This window comes from Ictidomys tridecemlineatus, chromosome 4 (assembly GCF_052094955.1).
Source record: "Ictidomys tridecemlineatus isolate mIctTri1 chromosome 4, mIctTri1.hap1, whole genome shotgun sequence".
Lineage (NCBI taxonomy): Eukaryota > Metazoa > Chordata > Mammalia > Rodentia > Sciuridae > Ictidomys > Ictidomys tridecemlineatus.
Genome location: NC_135480.1, coordinates 167,874,740 through 167,894,262, shown reverse-complemented (window position 1 = coordinate 167,894,262; position 19,523 = coordinate 167,874,740). Strand labels below are relative to the sequence as shown.

Genomic DNA, 19,523 nt, shown 5'->3' with positions numbered 1-19,523 from the left:
ATCCTTCCCTTTATTCACTGAGCAGATGTGGACTTCTTCCCGGACAACCTCTGAGAGTGCCTGTAGTTGGGAAGAAATGACCAGAGTGGGCGATGGACAGATAAAAATCTAAGGAGTTGGTGGTGCAGAGATGAGAGAAGTGTCTTCTCCTAATTACTGTTGAGCTCCTATGTGGTCATGATGTTTCTTTTTAAAAAAAATTTTAAAATCTTATTTATTTAGCATAGCACTATGTGCAGAGTGCTATTCTATTACAGGATCAGGCTATTACAGGATCAATGGACCTTTATTTTATTTATTTATATATGGTGCTGAGAATTGAACCCAGTGTCTAATACATGCTAGGCAAGTGCTCTACTGAGTCACTACTCTAGCCCTAAATTTGTTTTAATTAGGTATATATGACAGCAAAATGCATTTTGATTCATTATACACAATTTCAACACAACTTTTAATTTCTCTGGTTGTATACGATATAGCATCACATCCTATGTGTAGTCTTTACATGTACCTAGGGTAATGATGACCATCACATTCCACTGTCTTTCCTACCCTGTGCACCCCTCTCACTCTCCTTCCTTTTGCCCAATCAAAGTTTCTCCATTTTTCCCATGCCTCCCCCTCCCCATTTTGGATCAGCATCCACTTACCAGAGAGAACATTTGGCCTTTGGTTTTTTTGAGATTGGCTTACTTCACTTAGCATAATATTCTCCCACTCCATCCACTTACCTAATTACTGTTGAGCTCATATGTGATCATAATGTTTCCTGACATTCATGAAGAGCGTAGAAAGGCATTTTTAAGGGAAAAAAATCAAATGATCTTTCTCTAGGAAGAAGATTCATGTGCTGCAACTTTTTGAATTTCTTTAGTATCCCTCAATGCCTGCGATTGGGAACGGTGTCTAGGAACAATCTAGAGCCAGAGGGGATATTTTTCTTTCTGGTAATACCCCTGCCCTAAGAAGCCTGTGACATGGAGACTCTAATTATAGGAAGTAGAGTTCAGAGGATTTATTTAAACATCAGCTACGAAGGTGAGAGTGGTGGCTTGCTTAAGGCACACTGCTACTTGGGCCCAAAGTTGGGTGGAGATCCAGGGCCCTTCACCTTGACTCCAAAAATGTAAGTCTGTCAGTGTTATGTAGAGAGCTCCTTCCCTCTGACTCTTTCCAGAGGAGCAGCTCCCCTATCCAGAGATATTTTGTCTCTACTGGAAGGCCAGACAGAGTAGCCATAACTCAGGCTCTTACTGGACTTTGACAAGGGCTTCTCAGCTCTAGTAAGAAGCCTAGCAAAGGAGAAAACCCTGATTTCAGTCTGACACCTCTACTGTTTGTAGAAAGTTATTTATCATTATATGAATAAAGACTCCATTTTCTCCGCCTCCTAGGTCAGTGCAGGCCTAAAGTCATTCTCCTGGAAAAGTGGCTTGTAATGGGTTTCCTGAGCAATACTGGACTTTGTCCCTGTATCTGAAATTAATTTTTTTAGGTATTCATTGAATACAACATCAAACACATTCATCAGATACATCAAATGCATCAAATTGTGCCTAGGACTGTATCAATGCAGGCACTCTGTGTACTGAGTAATAGCATGCATTCAATAAACATTTGGTGAATAAATACATTTCAGTATTTTTAACCTATGAATATATTATAATGGAAATGGAATTTCTGATCAGTTCAACAACTCTCTTTGTTAAACCGTGCAGCTTTGAGAAAGTCACTGAAACTTTATGTGCTCCTCTGTAAATAGGGATGATATAGAATACCTAGCTAAATCATGCTGTGGAGATGTTCAGTGTTGACAGGAGTGCCAGGTACATAGTAAGTGGTCAGTGCATGATAGCTGTCCTCACTGTTGTCATCTTCATCATCCTCAGTTGCCTATGGTTTTAGTCAATGCTAAATTCTAAGGATACCAGGGCAGACAAGACAGATGTCATCCCTTGCAGGAGTTCACAGAGGCAGTGGTACCTGAGCTCAGTTTTAAAAGGTAAAAGTTTGAATTATGACAATGTAGGTAGATATGGAAATGAATTAATTACTTGGGAGGTAAGAATGGCAGATCTAGATAATTTATTTGGAATAGGAGGAGAGTGAAAGAGAGGCCAAGGGAAACTAGGGAGAAGTGCCAGTTTACCAGTGCAAGTTTACTAGCTTCACATGTGATTGCATATGAAGGGTGAGCAGGCCTGCAGATGTTGCTGGTAATTTCTCCGGTGGACATATGGGTCTAGGCTAGGACAGGAGACTGATCAGGAGATCCGGGGAGAGGATTTGAAAGTATTAGCAGCCATAGATCCTAATTCAGACCATAACAATTAGTGAGTACAGCTAAGGAAAATAGATATGGAATGAAAAGAAGTGAAACTGGGTCAGAACCCTGAAAATCTCCTGTGTTTAAAGAGTAGGCAGCAAAAGAGGACAATTACCAAGGAGTATAGTGCCAGAAGCACCAGGAGAATGGAGAGGGAATACTTCAACTGTTTATCTGTCTCTACCACTTTGCCCAGATGGCTGCAGAATTGTCCTCAGTACCACACTTGAATGCAGCCCTTCCCAATAAGCCCTGTTTTCCGCTGTTGACTTACACCTAACATTATAGATTACACCATCTTACATATGAGATATCTGAAGATTAAAGAGAAAGTAATCCATTATATCCTAAGGTCAAGCTCTTTGGGCCATTCTAGAAAATACCGCCCATGAAAAACATCCTATTGCCAAATACGTATCTGTGAGTTTTTGGCAAAGTCAGCTAGACTGAAGGTTGATTTGGTTGCTCGACTTTGGCCACTTGGGGCTGCAGGGGTAGGGGAATGTATTAGTAGATGCTTATAACAATTTATTCTCTTATAATTCTGGAGTCATGATGGCCATGATCCTTCCAAAGCTTCTAGGCAAGAACCCTTCCTTATCTCTTCTAGCTTCTGGTAACTGCTGGTGATCCTTGGTTTCTAGATCTGCTGTTTTTGTTTCCATAGTTACATGGCATTCTCCATGTGCCTATGTGTTCCTTTACAGGCCCCTGCACATGGCCTGCTGATGAGGACATTGCTCACTGAATTTAGCACCCGCCCTAATCCAGTATGATCCAGTATAACCTCATCTTCACCTCATTCAGTCTGTAAAGACCGCTTACCAAATAAGGTCACGTTATAGGTGTTGCTGGTTAGGACTTGAATATGTCTTTTTGGAGGACACAGTCAATCTATAGTAGGAGATATGCTGCAGGAAGGCCTAAAGGGACAGTTCTTGCACAATTTCCAGTATGTTGTAAAAAATAGTATGTTGTAAAAATCGACAGACAATGAGTTCACCTGAAAGTTGTTTAACTGTAGGTCTTTGTTAGAAAGAAATGTGCTGCACAATGTTATTAGGAGTTAGCCACTAGGTGATGTTAGTTCTCAAAAATCTACCAACATGATTAGCCCAGGGATCATCTTTAAGTTTTCTTTAGTAATAATCTGCATAGATTTTTAATAATAACAAAAGATAACAATTACTCAAGTGCCAACTCTTTTTTTTAATATTTATTTTTTTAGTTTTCGGTGGACACAACATCTTTATTTTATTTTTATGTGGCGCTGGGGATCAAACCCAGCGTGCCGTGCATGCCAGGCGAGTGCACTACTGCTTGAGCCACATCCCTAGCCCTCAAGTGCCAACTCTTTAGATACATTTTCTCTAATTCTTACAGCCACTGTACAATGAAGTGTTCTTATCCTCAGTAAAGAGGAGGAGGAATGATTTGAAAGTTACTTAAAGATATACAAGGGAGTAAAGAGTAATAAATCAGAGTTAAGGGAAAAATAAGAGGAAGAAAATGGGACGTCAGGGGTACAATTAGTACATAAGAATGCATGTCATAAAGTCCAGGGTAATTATTGCAGAGACTTTCATATTTTGACCTGTGTTTTCTGCAGGCATAGAAAATGTGATCAGTTAAAAGTTTCACAGTGTCCAAAAGATCCAACAAAGCAACAACAAGACTGTCCTCAGTAGAAGCAGAGCTTTCCTTGGTGCCAAGTTCTAGGAGGAGTTTCCCCCATAGACCTTCAAAGCGATAACTGTGGGATACCCTGTGCAACAACCTCACAGGAGTAACCACCACTGTGTGCATGGCAGGCCTGAATCTTGTAACCTCCCTTGGGTGGGCAGATGTCTCCTTGCCAGTGTGCTGTTCTGTGGCAGGCACTCTGCAGGGGTTCAGTGGGTTCCTCATGTCAAGCTACAGGAAGTCATTTTGCTGTGCAGTTGGCCTGAGCTAGTGTTTCCTCCCCATCATCTAAAGTGGGGAAAATTGTGGTCACACGAGTTGGCAGTCTCTCCACAGACTGCTGTGGCATTTCCAGAGCTGTTGCCCAGATCCAGTCCTTCCAGTACTTCGTATTAAATGTACAGAGGAGCTTTTGGGAAAAGAAGTTATAGGCACCGCTCTCTCCCATTTGGTCAGGACTGAGGAAACAAGCTATCCTGTGGGATGGTTCTGTGCCATGAACAAGGGAAAGCGCATACTGGATGTCCACACAGTCAGTCACAGGTTGAGTTGCTGAGCGCTGCTCCAAGGAACTAGATGCAGCAACCACCTAAGGAGGCAGCCTGGGGGTTCATTCTACCTTGAAGTGAATTTTTATTTTCCCTGAAAGAACATCTTCATAAGTTGTATGGTTTAAAATTTAAAGCCAGGCTAGCCTCGAGTCTCCAAATGTTACATCCAAGTATTAACACATCCCCTTGGGATTATCAATATTGTATAATTGAGTATTTTTCCTTTAAGAGTAAAACTCATTATGTGGAAAGAACTATGTGAATGGTCACAGAACCAAAGTTTCTTTATATTCTCAGTGGAGATGAAGTTAAGAGAACAGAAATTGGGATTGCCCTGTAACATCTGCATCAGGACAGGACAGTAATGCGTATTGCTAAATATGGCAATATAGATTCTCATGGTTGGTCCCAGCTGCTAGGTCAACAATAGTGAAAGAACCTACTACATTCTATCCATCATCCATTTCTGAGGATATGATGCCTGCTACAACATGGTAAAAAAAGCAGATGGGAGAAGGTTAGTATCTTCATAAAGTGTCCAGAATTTCAGGAAATAAAAGTAAAATTATAAGGTTGGATAAGTGCTCTGAAGGAAATAAATAGCACCAGAGAGTGGTTGAGTGAGGTGATAGATGAACTGAGATCTGTAGGAGAGCATTTAGGCCCAAGAGAACAGCCAGTTCAGAGACCCTGATGCAAGAGAGCCTGGGATATCTAAACACAAAGATTAATTGAGTTAGAGTCAAGGGAACAGAGAGGCAGCTACTGGGATGGTTGAGATTGAATATGCTATGGTAGGCCATGATGGCATTCCAAATTGATTATTTGACTAATGAAAATACATGAAAGAGTTTTAAATGAGAGTGGTAGGATGTGACATGTGCTTTGAAGAGACATGTTGGTGGCCCTGTGGTGGGACAGTTTGGAAAAGGGTCAAGCATGGAAGCAAGGAGACCAGATTGAGAGTGGTATTTCAGCAGACAGGTGAGAACTCTGGTGGTCTAGGCAAAGTCAGGAGCATGAGGTGAGAGACTGATCTGAGACATGATTTAGTAAATTGCTTATGATGCCTTTTGAGTCCAGGCTAACATTTTGTTGTTATCACCAAAGGCAGTTTCCAAAAGTGCCACTGATTATCCATTTGATTATAAGGTCTGTACCAAATTAAACATGATAGTTTTTTTTTGTAACCAGTAAGTAAGTAATCACATTTAGCATTAGATCTTTAACTCCATGGCCTTAAACTAGGTTAGGTCCTTATTTGTTAGATAATGGCATAAATAATTTACTTAATTGGTTTACTTAGGTTGGGGTTAGGGTTTGAATTTCACAGGTTTGGCTTGAGGCTTAAATTTCTGAAAGTATCTCCTGATGTAGTTCCTGTGTGCACACAGGACATAGTGAGTATCCCTGTATTTCCTACATTTAATTAAATAATGTTTCATGATCTACTTAAATCACAGATAACTATAGTTTTATGGATATGTGTGTATAGTTTATAGTTATATAAACACACAAAAATCATAACTTAAGAAATAATGAAGTTTTAAAGAAAGTGATCCTAATCTGTTATTTATGAAATATAGATAAATGCAATGCCATCTCTTTCTGATTTTTTTTTTTTTAACTCACATAAATGTCTCCCAGTACTAATGCTCTGACTCAAACTTTACTTCCCTGAAACACTGGTGCTTAATAGGGTGGATCAAGATGTTCTTGTCCCTGAAACTGAACAGCCTTTCTTGTGTCATAGAAAAATTAAATAAAAGAGGTTTCTACATTTCAAATAAATTTTCAACATTTTTCTTAAACTTTTGGTGCCTCTGATGGTTTACCTAGTAGAACCTAGTCTGCAATGATCTCTTAGGTTTAGATTAGTTATTTTATGACATAGTGTCTGATTTGGTACCCACCGATTAGTACATATTTTTACAAATAATCTCATAATATTCTGTAAAAATTTCAGGACTTCCAGATACTCACTAGTGTAAAAAAAAAAATGCATCTAAAAATATATAATGGCTCAAACATGAGAGAACATTGCTGGCTCCTCTCTTTGGAACTGGGGTATGTGAACTGCCCGGGCCCTTTCCAAGCAGTAATCAGGGATAGAGACATTGGATCTTGTGGCTCTGCCATCTTCCATGTGGCTTCCCAAGTTGCAAGGCTTATCCTCATCAAGTTGGGGTCCAGGGGCAAGAGCACAGAGAAGTGTGCATGGAGGGCTACATGTGCTAGGTGCAGAGGGACACATACCACTTCCACTCACATTACAGGGGCTGGCACTTACTCACATGGTCACAGCTAAGTTCAGGGGATTCCAGGAAATGTCACATGCCCAGAAAAGAGAGAGAACAGTTTGAGGAACACTTAGCTCACCTTTGCCATGCTCCTGATCCATTGGAAAAACAGTCTATCAATCAAAATGTACTTGCACTATTATAAGTTAGCTCCCACGGTGCTGGCCTGGCATGATGGGGCACACTGTAGATGTCCAATAGAGATGTTTTAAAACCCACCTGGAGGGAATTGGAGTTGTCAGCCATAGTTAATTTTCTAGCAGGGTTACTTTCTTTTTTGAAAGAGTAGAAGTAATACTTTTAAAGTAAAAGACTTAACATTTCTTTTCAAGGTTATACAGATAACAAGATAAATGATTACTTTGCCATCTTAAAAAGAAACATGCTTTCTTTACAAAAAAAAAAAAAAGAAAAGAAAAACAAAAACAAAAAAACTATGTTGGTAGAAAGATATCATCACTGGCTTTCTTTAAAAACCAGAACCCATGTTATAAGCTAGATTTAATTATTTTACAATACCTTTCAGAACATTATGTTGTACCTGACAAATACATAAGAATTTTATTTGTCAATTAAAGAATAAAATAGTAAGATGACAACAACAACAAATAAATAAATAAAATAGCAAACTGGGGGTGGGGGTGGGGTGACCAGACCTCATGGAGCTTGTTTCCCATAGGGATCAACACACAGAAGATCCCTGAGTACCATCGCCAGTTAGTACTGCAGTGGGCATAGCATTGCTAGCTTGCATCTGTTATTTCACTTTGTCACCCAAAGAATGCTGCAAGATGGATATTTTTATCCTCATTTTATAGTTAAAGGATGAGGGCTACAAAAAAGTTGTACGTCTTGGTAAGTGTCACATAAAACTAAAGTCTGCATCATCTTCCATTAAAATGTTATTTATGTCAAAAATAGTTGTCTTGAGCACGTCATGTTTTCCTTTTTTTTTTTTTTTTTAAATAAAGAAGAAAATTTGTCACCTAATAACATTACAACCCTAACCTCTCAAAAATAGCTTTTAAAAAACAGACTGGTAAAGTCTTTCTGGCTCTGATAAGATGAGTTAAACACACTCGGGTCTCTTTTTCTGCCTCTGGAGTGTGCAGTCCTTTCCCTGTTTATGTGGTCAGTTTAGATGCTTGGAAGCTGTTTATGAGTCTCTGCAGTTTGACTAACCTCGGGGACCAGGCCTACTTGATTCCAGGGTGTGGCTGGAATTTGTTTCTGGCTTCTGTGGTAGAAGGAGCAAGAGACACTGCTGCTCCTGGGATAAGAGGCAAAAGCCTGGGTCTGCCAAGGTCTCTGCATAGCAGCAGATGTGATGAGTATCCCAGGAGCTGTACTGTGTGGAACTACTGAGACAGGCCGCAGGAAGGACCAGAAGCATCAGGCAGTTAAAGGAGGGAATGGAAGGATTTTCAGAAAGCATCCTGAGGGGTGCTGGGGATGTAGTTCAGTTGGTAGAGTGCTTGTTCTACATGCTCAAGATCCTTGGTTCAATCCCCGAGCACCACCACAAAGAAAGTATCCATTTTCCAAGAGTTGATTCCCTGAAATTCTCGTTTTGCCAGAAACACCACAAAAGGATTTTGTAGTTAAAGAAATCTAGAAAACCAAACGGTAAGTGTAGACTCAACGTTCAACTTTTAACCCATGACATTTTAAATTTATGTGACTACATACTTTAAAAAAAAAAATCATACTTAACATCCTGAGGGTCTAGTGTTTTGGAGAACCAACTCTGACACACTGATCTAAATAGAGTGGACCAAGAAGACAATGTTAGGAAAGAAATCCAATATCTAAAATCTGATGGCCATCTCCATGGAAGATTACAAAATTATTCTTTTACTTGGGCAACATAAGCAGCAGTAATGATCACCACATAATATCATTGTTTCCTTTGATTTTAAACAAAAGAAAAGCTTGAGAAACTCATCTTTTATGTTGTAAATGCCTTTTGCTCCTCTTTTATCTTCTTTCTCTTTCTCTTTTTCTATTACCACATAAACGCCTTACTTTCATTAAATGAGCCACTTAAAGTTATGTTTCTTTTTCAGAAGATGTGTTAAAATTCTGTTGAAAGGAAATAAAGTTGTAAATAAAGTACATCTTGTCACTGAAAGTATTGGATATTTTTATTGGACTGAAAACTTTAAATTTGAGGAACTTGAAGTGTACGGGGAGCTTTCTCCCTCTTTCCTTCCTTCCTCACTCTCTCCTTCCTTTTTTTTCTCCTTCCCTTCTTCCTGTAGCAAATATATGTTGATACTAATATTTGGCTTTAGAACTATGAAACTTAAGGTTTCTGTTTATACTATTTTATTGAATGAATGAATTTGTGTCTTACATAAAATAATGAGCACTAAAAAAATTGCATTGGTCATTTGACAATTTTGATTGCTTTTTGTCAGAAACAAGAGAGCTTTTCTGTAGACAGATGTTTGCAGGCAGCTTTGTCTTTCTGACAGCCTAAAGCCAGACACTGTCCAAAGAGCACCAGTCATTGGGAAAAACTGATGGGGTGTGGGGGACTTCATATTCCTCCAAAGATGTCCGTATTCTAAACCATAAAGCCTATGAATTTACTTCTTACAAGTCAAGAGGGATTTTTCATAGGGGTTATGTTAAAGCCATTGAAATGGGTAATTGCAATGTAATCATTGGGTCCTTATAAGAGGGAGGTTGGCAGGTCAGAGTCTGAGGAGACACAGTGACAGAAGCAGAGGGCCGAGTTTGCAGGACCATGAATCAAGAAATGCAGGCAGCCTCTGCAAGCAAGAAAAGTGAGGAAATGGGTTCTCTCCTATAGGACCCAGCAGGAACCTAACCCTGCCACCTGTTCTAGCTTCCTGACCTCTACACTGTAAGATAATGAATTCGTGTTGTTTTAGGCCACTGATTTGTGATAATTTGTTAGGGAAGCAACAGAAAACTGACATTGATATTGGTCCCACTTTTTCTGTGCTTGAAGGCAATGGGTGGATGAATTAACACACTCCTAGGACTTTTCTAATACCCTGCTCCCAGCATCTGGCCTAGGGGTCCTGCTTTCTTGCTGACCTTTCCTTACGTCCTCAAACTCCAGGAAACAGCCATCACCTTGGCTCATGCTCACTGTTCAGATTTACAGTGACCAAATGAGTCACCAACAGACTTTGAAAAAAGTGATGTGCTTGGTCACTAGCTGTGAGGTACATCTTTTATTTAGGTAATAATTTGTGAACTGAAGAACTTGCCACTGAATATATACTTCATTCAGTTACTAATAAAATACCCTGTAGGCACTGAAATGAAGCATATCAGAATCATGCAGGATAAGTACTGTGTATATTAAAATTATGGCATAAGTCCAACAGTACAGTTGGTCTAACAGGACTAGGGGACAGGCTGGCGGTGCCCTCATGCATATGCTGAATACCAAAGACTAAATTTGGGTGATACAAGTGTTGGGGATTTCAGTAAACAATCCATGGACTTAAAGTTGAGCAAACAATAATGAAGCATTATTTGTACCTTGTTTCTGAGGGTTATAGTTCAGTTCTTCAGGAATCAGTCTCTGAGACCCTGAGATTTGCCTGTGGGAGGTTTACTGTGGACAGCTGATGGCAACAACACCCAGAAGATAAATAAAGGAGCAGAACTGGGCAAAGGGAGAAGTTGACTGCGATAAACAGGGGACTGTGGAGGTCAGACAGCCTGAAGAATTGTTGCTCATCAAGGCAAGGGTGCCTCCATCAGCCAGTTAGTGGATGCAGGTTGCCTATCCCCCATGGGGTAAGCTTCCTCCTGAGGGGTCTCTGTCTAACCAAGTGTGATTCCTTGAGAGCCATCAGACTCCAATGCTCCCAAATACTGGGAGCATACAGACACTTATCTAAAAGAAATCTGGACAGCACATTAAGGGTCCAATACACTGATTTTTCCATGGTTCTGGTGCTACTTGTCCAGCTAAACTTTACAGAGATCCAATCAGTATTTCTATCGAGGCCCAAGTCAGAATCTGGGCACTGTAATCAGGGAGAAGAGACAGGAGCAGAGGGGAGCTGACAGGGTGCTGAACCCAGGCAGGTCAGAACTGCTGGAGGAAGAAGGCAAGGCTGCCTTCTAGGCTGAGTGGCAGCCTCCCCTCCCCAGAGAAAACAGTAGCCTCAACATGGTGGATTGATCAGCCTCCACCTTGGCTTTCAGTTACTGCAACTTGATAATATGAAGGAACGTGGAGGTCTTGTTACTTGGTCTAATCTTGTCTTTTTAGGGAACTTGGGCTCTGAATTGGAGTAGATGTAGACAGTGACAAGAACTTGAAATAAATAGTTGCTAGGTTTGACATTTCTGGGCTTTTTTTCCTCTAGTAAAATACAGGTGTGATGTAAAAACAAGAGAACATTTTTTTTTTTTAATCTCCCTGTCCCTCCCCTATTTTCTTTTCTTTTTTTTTTTTATTAGACCCCCCCAGCACCCATCATGTTCTACCTCCTGTTAGCCACCTTCAGGTCTTTATTCATGAAGAATTACATGCCTGAAGTCTGGCTCCAATGTCACTGAATTGTGAAACAATGGGGTCAGCACCTCTCATGCTCTGAAGTGACTGATCTGCTGGCACTTATGGCTTTGAGAAACTTTTCTCTACCCCCACCCTCCAAAAAGGGTCAGCAGACCTCTGAGGGTGGTTGCTAAGAATTCAGCAGGGAGATAAACAGGATAATAGAGGACTTTGTCACAGAGAGCTGACAGCTGTGTTTTAGAATTGCTGATCTTAAGGCTTAGGCTAAATACCAGATAAAAAGAGAATCCTGCCTACTTCCTTCTGATATTCTCTTAAGAAAGAAGGAAGATACTGCCGTCTATAAGAATTTAGTTTTGACATCCTGGTGGACAGAGGGTTTGGAGGCCACATGATAAAGACTTTTCATCTGAAGAACCAAGTATGACCCTTAGGTAGTGGCTGCCTGGAGAAAGATTCTGAAGTCAGCTAAAGCCCTTGTCTGACTGGGGGACAGTTGTATATCCAGGAAGGAGTGGCACCTGACACATGTTTAGCCATCTCTGGACTGTAGTCTCCACATAACTGCTCTCAGTTGGCCAAAGGTGTTTCACTTTTCAAGATTATATTAAATGAACATCTTTAATCCAGTGTGGGATGTACTGGAATTTTTTAGTTATTTAGAGATAAAATGATGAATATACAATGACAAGTTAAAGAGTTAGTTATGTAGCCCCTGGACTCTAGGGGAAGGGTAAAAGATAAATCTTATAGCAAGTACTCAAATAGTAAAGACAGAGTTGGATTCGAGTATGTAAATATTATTATTTGGTTTTGATATGGTATAGGAGATATAGGTCAATGACTGACCTTACTAGGATAGTTCTAGGTCCTGCATGGCTGGGCGTGCTGATATAAAGGAGAATTCTCTCATTATTTTATTTATCTGATAGTAAGAAGTTGAAATATGAAAACAGAGCTTGCAACACTTTGCTTAGGAAATCACAATTAGAAACTGGAGATCTGCAGAACTGGGAAGAGGGATGGTGTGTACATGGAAGAAATAAGAGGGCTAACCTGGTGGCAGAAGACAGGGACAAACTGGGTCAGATTCCATTCTTTGCCCTTTTTTTTTTTTTTTTTTTTTTTTTATTGAGGATATCTTTTCCCAAAAGAGTGTCAAGGGTAAAACTTCAGCTGTTATTTTAAAATTTCTTTTTGCCCAGTAACTTCTTCTTGTTGAGCAAACAAACCAGAGGCTGCCCTAATTATATCAATTCTTGGATTCTTTTCCTTGATGGAAGTTCATTACATCATTCCATGTATATGACTGTCTCACAAATTGTGTCTTTTTAAAGGTTCTATTGTTGCATCTGGAGTTTTAAAGGATGCCTGGTTGCAGCCCTTAAGTAAGGACTCTTATTTGTTCTTTCTGTAATTTGGATAGCAAATAAGGCAGCTTTGCAAAGGAATTTTGTATTTCTCACAATCTATCTTATATCTATAGATCACAGTTTTATTTTTCTTTTTTCCTAGTACAGGAAATTTGAGACTCCAAAAGAAAGACACTAACAGGGTGAACTAGACTCATTTAAAGTGAAATTGGTATCTATATTAGTATCTTATTTATAACATATTATTTCAACTTAAAACTTCATGGAAAAAATTGAATTCTTGCTATTTTCATTGATAGACAGGGTTCTGAAAGTTGCAAATATTATCTATTATCATAAAACGGAAGATGCCATTTAATCAAGAAATGCCAAGTGTAGAAAGCAAATTAGTGAATATTGAAGTGTCAGTTCTAGGACTCTAGGAATGTTCATTAAATTGGACATCCCTGTGACCATCTGAGTTACTAATCTTAAAATGTACATGGTTGTAAATGTGATTAATAGTCCACTTGTTAAAGACATACAAAGATGTATCACCTCGCAGTTCTCCTTTCCAAGAGTTTGAAGTGAGAACCTGAGTTTGTCTTACTGGGACTACCATAAAAGTAATTTGTTTGCATGATGACTTGCTTCAGGAACCTAAAGGGTTAATAGGCTTGTGTTCTTGGTCATCCTTTAGAGAAGTTTTTATTTCATCACTGAATCATAAAGAGATAGGACTTTGTGTTCCAGCCTCATGCTCTACCTTATACATGACTTTTCTTTGTTCCTCGTTTCTTTTCACACATAAAAGAGACAAATCAGCAGTATCTCTGAGTGCAAAAATAAATGCATTTTCCCTATTAAGTCCTTGGGTAAAATATTTAAATTCTAAAACCCTAGCACATTATTCTTATTTTAATTAATGGAGGAAAACAGACCCCAAATGATTTTAGGAACTTACCTAGGATAAATTGGTCAGGCAGTTTAGAATTTAAATTTATGATTTTTTTCCTAGTCTCTTTATATGCATGAACAGATAAATTTAGTGTATTTGAAAATCCTATGTTAAGATCTTTTTCTTCTTGAATTAGAGGTTACAAATGTATAGTTCGTAGGCCTATTTTGACCCTCAGAGATGTTTTGTTTTGCTCATGAGGAACAATGATTTTTATTTGTGTAAAAATACGTAGGTTTCACATGAAAATATGGATTTTCGGTTACTCTAAAAAAAATCAGGAGATCCAGCCATGGATTCCACACAGCTGGTGCTGAGGAACTACCCTTTTTCAATGGTGCATCTTTCTTGTATCTACCTGGCAGCTAAACACATTTGAGCATGAAACTCCAATTCTGAAAATCTGAGTTTTCTTTGTTGGCCTAGATAAGAAAATTCTGAAATTGAGGATAAACAATTGAAGAATAAAACAATTGAAGCATTATATGAAGCCATATTTGTATACAAAGAGATTAAGGTCATGAATAAAAGCTTAGGGTCCTGCTACCTTGAACTTTGTTTTAATAAGAAGTGAATTTTTTCTTTTAAGTGCACATTACTAAGACCAGGGCAGAGCCGGCCTGCCCCTCCCTGGCACACACAACACACGCTTACTCTAACAACTTCTAATTAAAGGTCTAGCACAGCTCAGATTCCCAAAGCCAATTAAACAATGCTCACCCTTGTACCTCCCAGCAGATTGGGGAGTAGCCTGGCAAACGCTGTGATTGATATGAAAAGGAGCCACGTATTTTTATGCACTTTTAGCATCCTTGTTACTCTATGAGGCACAAGCTTTCAACACAGCAGCCTTTTATCCTCTGTGCTTTTGGAGTGTGAGAACACCATGAAGGCCACATGCACCACAGTGTTCCTGTGGGCTGGGAATCAAGGCCCGGAGAAGGGGGTGGGCAGCAGAGTGACAGGAGAGGGAGTTGGCAGCTGTCATCTGAATAGCCGTTCCCTCTTCCATTATCCTGCTGTCTAAGCGCTTCATCCATTCACTGGCATGGCTGCCGTCCCTCCGCACAGCATCCAGGCCAGCTCCCTGGGCACATTTTATTTCCTTATCTGTCTTGGAGTTTCATTTTGATTTACTAGGAATTACTGAACTGTTTCAGAGAAAGGAGCAGCTAGTTGAAACTGGAACTAGGTGGTAGAGAATCTACTGGGAAGAATTTATTTAAATATAAGAAGTTAAAACCAAATCTATATGGTAAGTGGATTTTATGTTCACCCATCATTAGTTAAATCCATTAATTTCCTACTAATCTAGTGATTGGCTCCACATACGTAAAGACTGTTTTCATGTTGATAAGAAGAAAAAATGAGGAAAACAGTTTCTATCCTAATTACAGAGTAAAACTACCAAAAAGTACAAAGAAGACATTTAAAATCATCCTATCTAAAGGTAATTATCATGAACTTGACTTTCAGTCAAGTCCTAATTTTTTTTAGGAAACAGAATTATAGACATATTATTTCATTAGATGACTTAATCATAAATATCTTCATATCTAAGTGTCTTATGAAAGCATTTTTAATATCTAGGTAGAATTTCATTATTTGGATACTCCGTGAAATTTAGATAGTTGTGTTTTGCAAATTAGAACGATAAACAGTGTTGTGATAACCACGTGCTTAAACTCTTGCATCCAAGTTTTGTGTAAATCCACAGTTTTTCTTTAGGAAACATTCTCAGAGTGATTTGTGAATCAAAGGATAGTTGGGCTTTAAAGTGACCTCCAGAAAGACTATAGGAATTGAACCTTCCCACGGCATTGTGTGACAGCCCCAAACAGTGAGCTGCTTAAGACAGTCTTTCCAGGAAGCAGGTCTGAATATTCTTTGACTGCTTTGTTCTAGGTATTTTTATCCAAAGAAGAAAATTAACACTTGCTAGAGTTTCTTAGAATATGGGAAGAGGAAAGTGGAGTGTGCCTGCTATGGAAATGTTTGGGGAAAGTGTGGGCCATCTTAACCATCACTTTAATTAACATTTGTTTTAGATTATCAGTGGAAAACTGACTCTTATGTAAGAAAACATAAAAGTCTGCTGGGGAACATGCATTTGCTTTGAAAACCTTTGGGACCAAGAAAATAAAATGCTTTATAACAACTGCACAATGAGGTTTTAAAGTTCTCTGGAAGCTTTAGAGTTCAGAAAGGATGGATTCCTTTACTGACAATTACTAATATATGACTGCCTGGGGTGGCTTGTTTAAATCAGAGCTAGATTTTAAAATATACCTAATTACAGTCCCTTATTACAAATGGGATGCATACTATTTATTAGAGCCCTATTATTCTATTGAGAAGATTAGCCACGGTTAGCCACACCCATGTTTTTGAACACTTAGACTATAGAAGGAAACTTTCAAACATACCTGGTGAAGCTGAGTAGTTGCCACGCTACTATCCATGTGTGTAGTATCTTTAATTTGCAACAAAAGAGCCATAGGAAGGTAGGCCTCAAACTGAACAATTGACTGCAACTAGAGGCTCCAATCAGAAGACTCATGCTGTGTAAATAGATCACATTTGGACAGTTGTTTCTTAATATTGTCTAATATGGAATTTTCAATGGTCTTTCTGAGTTTAACAGGTTTCTAACTCCTAGCAATAAAACCAGATTCTGCTTCAGTGGTTTACTTGGCACATTTGATCTCCACTTATTCCTGCAGCAGCATTAAGTAAAAGTACAATGACTTCATTGTACAGGTTGATTCTATAATGGGAAAACTCAGTTGGAAAACGTGCTCCATTTTGTCATAGGTGTGATGATGGATATTTGCTTCTTTGTTTTAAGTGATCCTTAATCACTTAGAAAAATCTATAAATTGGAAGAGCATAGAGAGATGAACCTGTTAAATGCCTTAGAAGAGAAGCTATGCTAATTATAATACACTGTCAATATGATTGTTTTGTAAGAGTTGTTGTTACATTGGTGTACTGGGACATGTAGTTACTGTTCCCTGAAGTGGGGAGGCTTTCCTGGAAAGAAGGAGGTTCTAGATCTTTCTTTTTATGTTACAGTAGAGTGAATTCTTGAAATGTTATATTTCTAAAGTGAAAGTCCACTATTGAGCTTTTCAGATGGTTGTTATCAAGCTCAATAAAGCACTCAACACCAACAACACTAGTAATGTAACCATGGTTCCGCTGCTCCCTGATAAAGCCAATGACTCAAGAGACAAGAGTGACAGGAGAAAAAAACAGCTTTATTGGCAACAAGCCAGCAAGTTGGAAGATGGAGAGCTTCTTCCAAAATTCCGTCTTGCCAGGGGTCAGACACAAAAGCTTCTGTGGGGTTTCTAGAGCATTTCATTTCAGCCATAGCCAGGTGGGCACTGGAGTAGTCATTAATTCTCACAGTAATCGGTTCTCTTGACACGTTGTCCACAGGTCAGCAGGCATTCCAGACGTCCTGGTTCCTGTAAATCAAAAGAAAAATTACTGATTAGGTGGACATGTGACTGGTGTTGATTTCTGATATTTTCCTGATTCTTCTTTTCAGGCAGGGTGAGTTTATTGGTTAATTATTTGGGGAAAGAGGTTTAGTGGAGTGAGGCAAAAGAGAAACTGTGAATAAGACTTGCTAGTGCTAGGAGCAGGTTAACCCATTCCTTTGGCTTCAGTGATAAGTGAAGCTAACTCTATAATCAAGAAATATAAAGTTGTGAACTCATTTATACTTTTAAATGCTAATTGACAACAATTTCCCTGAACTTCACTTTTCAAGCCATTCATGGACCCATTCTTCCCTTCACTTACTGACTTTTATCTTTAATTGAGTGTCTGAATTGAGTGCTATGGGGATGAATGGGCTGTTGGACCTCAAGGAGCTGTGAGCCCAGTTTTTTTGGTGGTGCTGGGGATTGAACCCAGGGCTTTGTGCATGCGAGGCAAGCACTCTACCAACTGAGCTATATCTCCAGCCCCCATTTAAAAAAAAAATTAACTTATAGCTGTTGTACCCCAGAACCTTGCCATTTAGCTTGTGGCCCACAGACCAGCAGCAACAGCAGTTTGTTAGAAATGCATCATCTCTGGCCCTATTCAAACTTGTTGAATTATAATTTGCATTTTAATAAGATCTCCAGGATCCAAATTTTGTCACCTGAACAAAACTCCTCATAAATAGAATGGCAGAAGATTACAAATATATGTTCTTAGAAGAGTGAGCAGAGAGCTCAGTCTTGATCAATAGGTACTGCAGAAATTTAGTAATAATAGCTTCCTTTATTGGGTGTCTATTGCTTTCCAGGTGTGGCTGCTTAAATATATGATTTTACTCTTTCCCCCCTGTACAATTTGCTAGATAGAAATATTCATCCTTAGCCGGGGGTGGTAGTGCCTGTCTTTAATCTCAGTGACTCGGGAGGCTGAGGCAGGAGGATCACAAGTTTGAGACCAGTCTGGACAAATGAGCAAGACCCTATCTCAAAATAAAAAGGACTGGATGAAGGTCAGTGGTAGAGAATGCCTGAGTTCAATACCCAGTACTGGGGTAGGGGAGGGAAAAGAGTGAGAAATACTCATCCTCATCTTGCCCCTTAGAAAATAGAAGTTCACAGAAGTTCAGAGATGTGTTCAGGCCACACAGCAAGTAGTAACCAAGCCAGAATTTGAACTTAGGACTTCTTGGTTCCAAAGCTTTGCTCATTCCACTTCAGTTCCCCTTAGACCTCCAAATATTGGAGCACAATCCCTGCACACTTGTTTATACTGGGTTAGTTTCCTTTTCACACTTGTTAACACTCAGTTAGTTTCCTTTTATCTGTCTGTTTCATGATAGAAATTTATCAAATTAAAACCTAAACAGTTCCAAAACTGGAGTTAATTATTTTCTGCTCTGATAAAATTCATAATTGCTCTCAAATTGCTGGCATGATGCCTGGCCACTGCTGGTTCCCAGAGGCAATTTTAGTAAGTGGTTGAATACTATCTGTCTCCTAATTGGTAGTGCTGGATATTTGGTGAATTACTTTTCTGTAAATCTTCAGATATACTTCACTTTGGCTGTCATTTGTGAGACTGTTAGTTACCTGGGATATATTTCTATAGAATATATGGAATATATTTCTTTGCTATGGAATATATTTTACTCAGAGAATGCTTTTTTAATATTTATTTTTTAGTTTAGTTGGACATGATACCTCTATTTCACTTACTTATTTTTATATGGTGCTGAGGATCGAACCCAGGGCCCCGCACCTTTGAGGTGAGCCCTCTACCACTGAGCCACAACCCCAGCCTCTCAGAGAATGCTTTCATTGAATCAATTTTAAAAAGATATCTTCATTCATGGGATTTATTTTCCTTTTTTGGGTTCTTTACTATTCATTTTCCTCCTGTTCGATTAAAGGGGAAATGTAACATTTTTTGATCACTGTAACAAACGTGAACATTATGAGGCTATTTGAGGAAAGAGTTAATGTGTCCCCTAGCCCCTTCCCTTCTACCCCACAGTGGTAAGCAATGTCCAAAGTTCTACCCTTTCTCCTGCTTCATACCAACATCTGCCAATACTTGCACATATAGGGTTTTCAGTTTTATAAAAACATAGTCCGCAGTTCACTCTTGTCATGGACAACACTCCATCTACTGTCAAATTTCATTTGTGATATTCTTTTTTCTTCACTACAAAGATTCTCAATTTGCATAAGGAAGTAAGAAATTATTTTCAGTTTAGGCATCTCAGGCTGGAGTTTGAGGAGGGAGGCCTTCACAGGTAGTGATATCAAAGGTGCCTAGGATGTACAAAAATATGTATGGACAAGAGGGGCTGATATTAACAT

General features: G+C 39.1%; 1 protein-coding gene across 4 annotated transcripts in view; it reads left to right on the top strand.

The window, feature by feature from the left end:
• Mob3b (MOB kinase activator 3B) overlaps positions 1-19,523 on the top strand; it is a 186,899-nt gene that overhangs the window by 11,965 nt on the left and 155,411 nt on the right. Inside the window, exon 1 of one of the 4 annotated variants that reach the window (XM_021732351.3) lies at positions 14,732-14,938. The exons of the other annotated variants lie outside the window; for them this stretch is intronic. The gene's annotated coding sequence lies outside the window, so the exon portion shown is untranslated. Of the gene's footprint in view, positions 1-14,731; positions 14,939-19,523 lie in introns of those variants that run through there. 4 annotated transcript variants of the gene reach the window in all.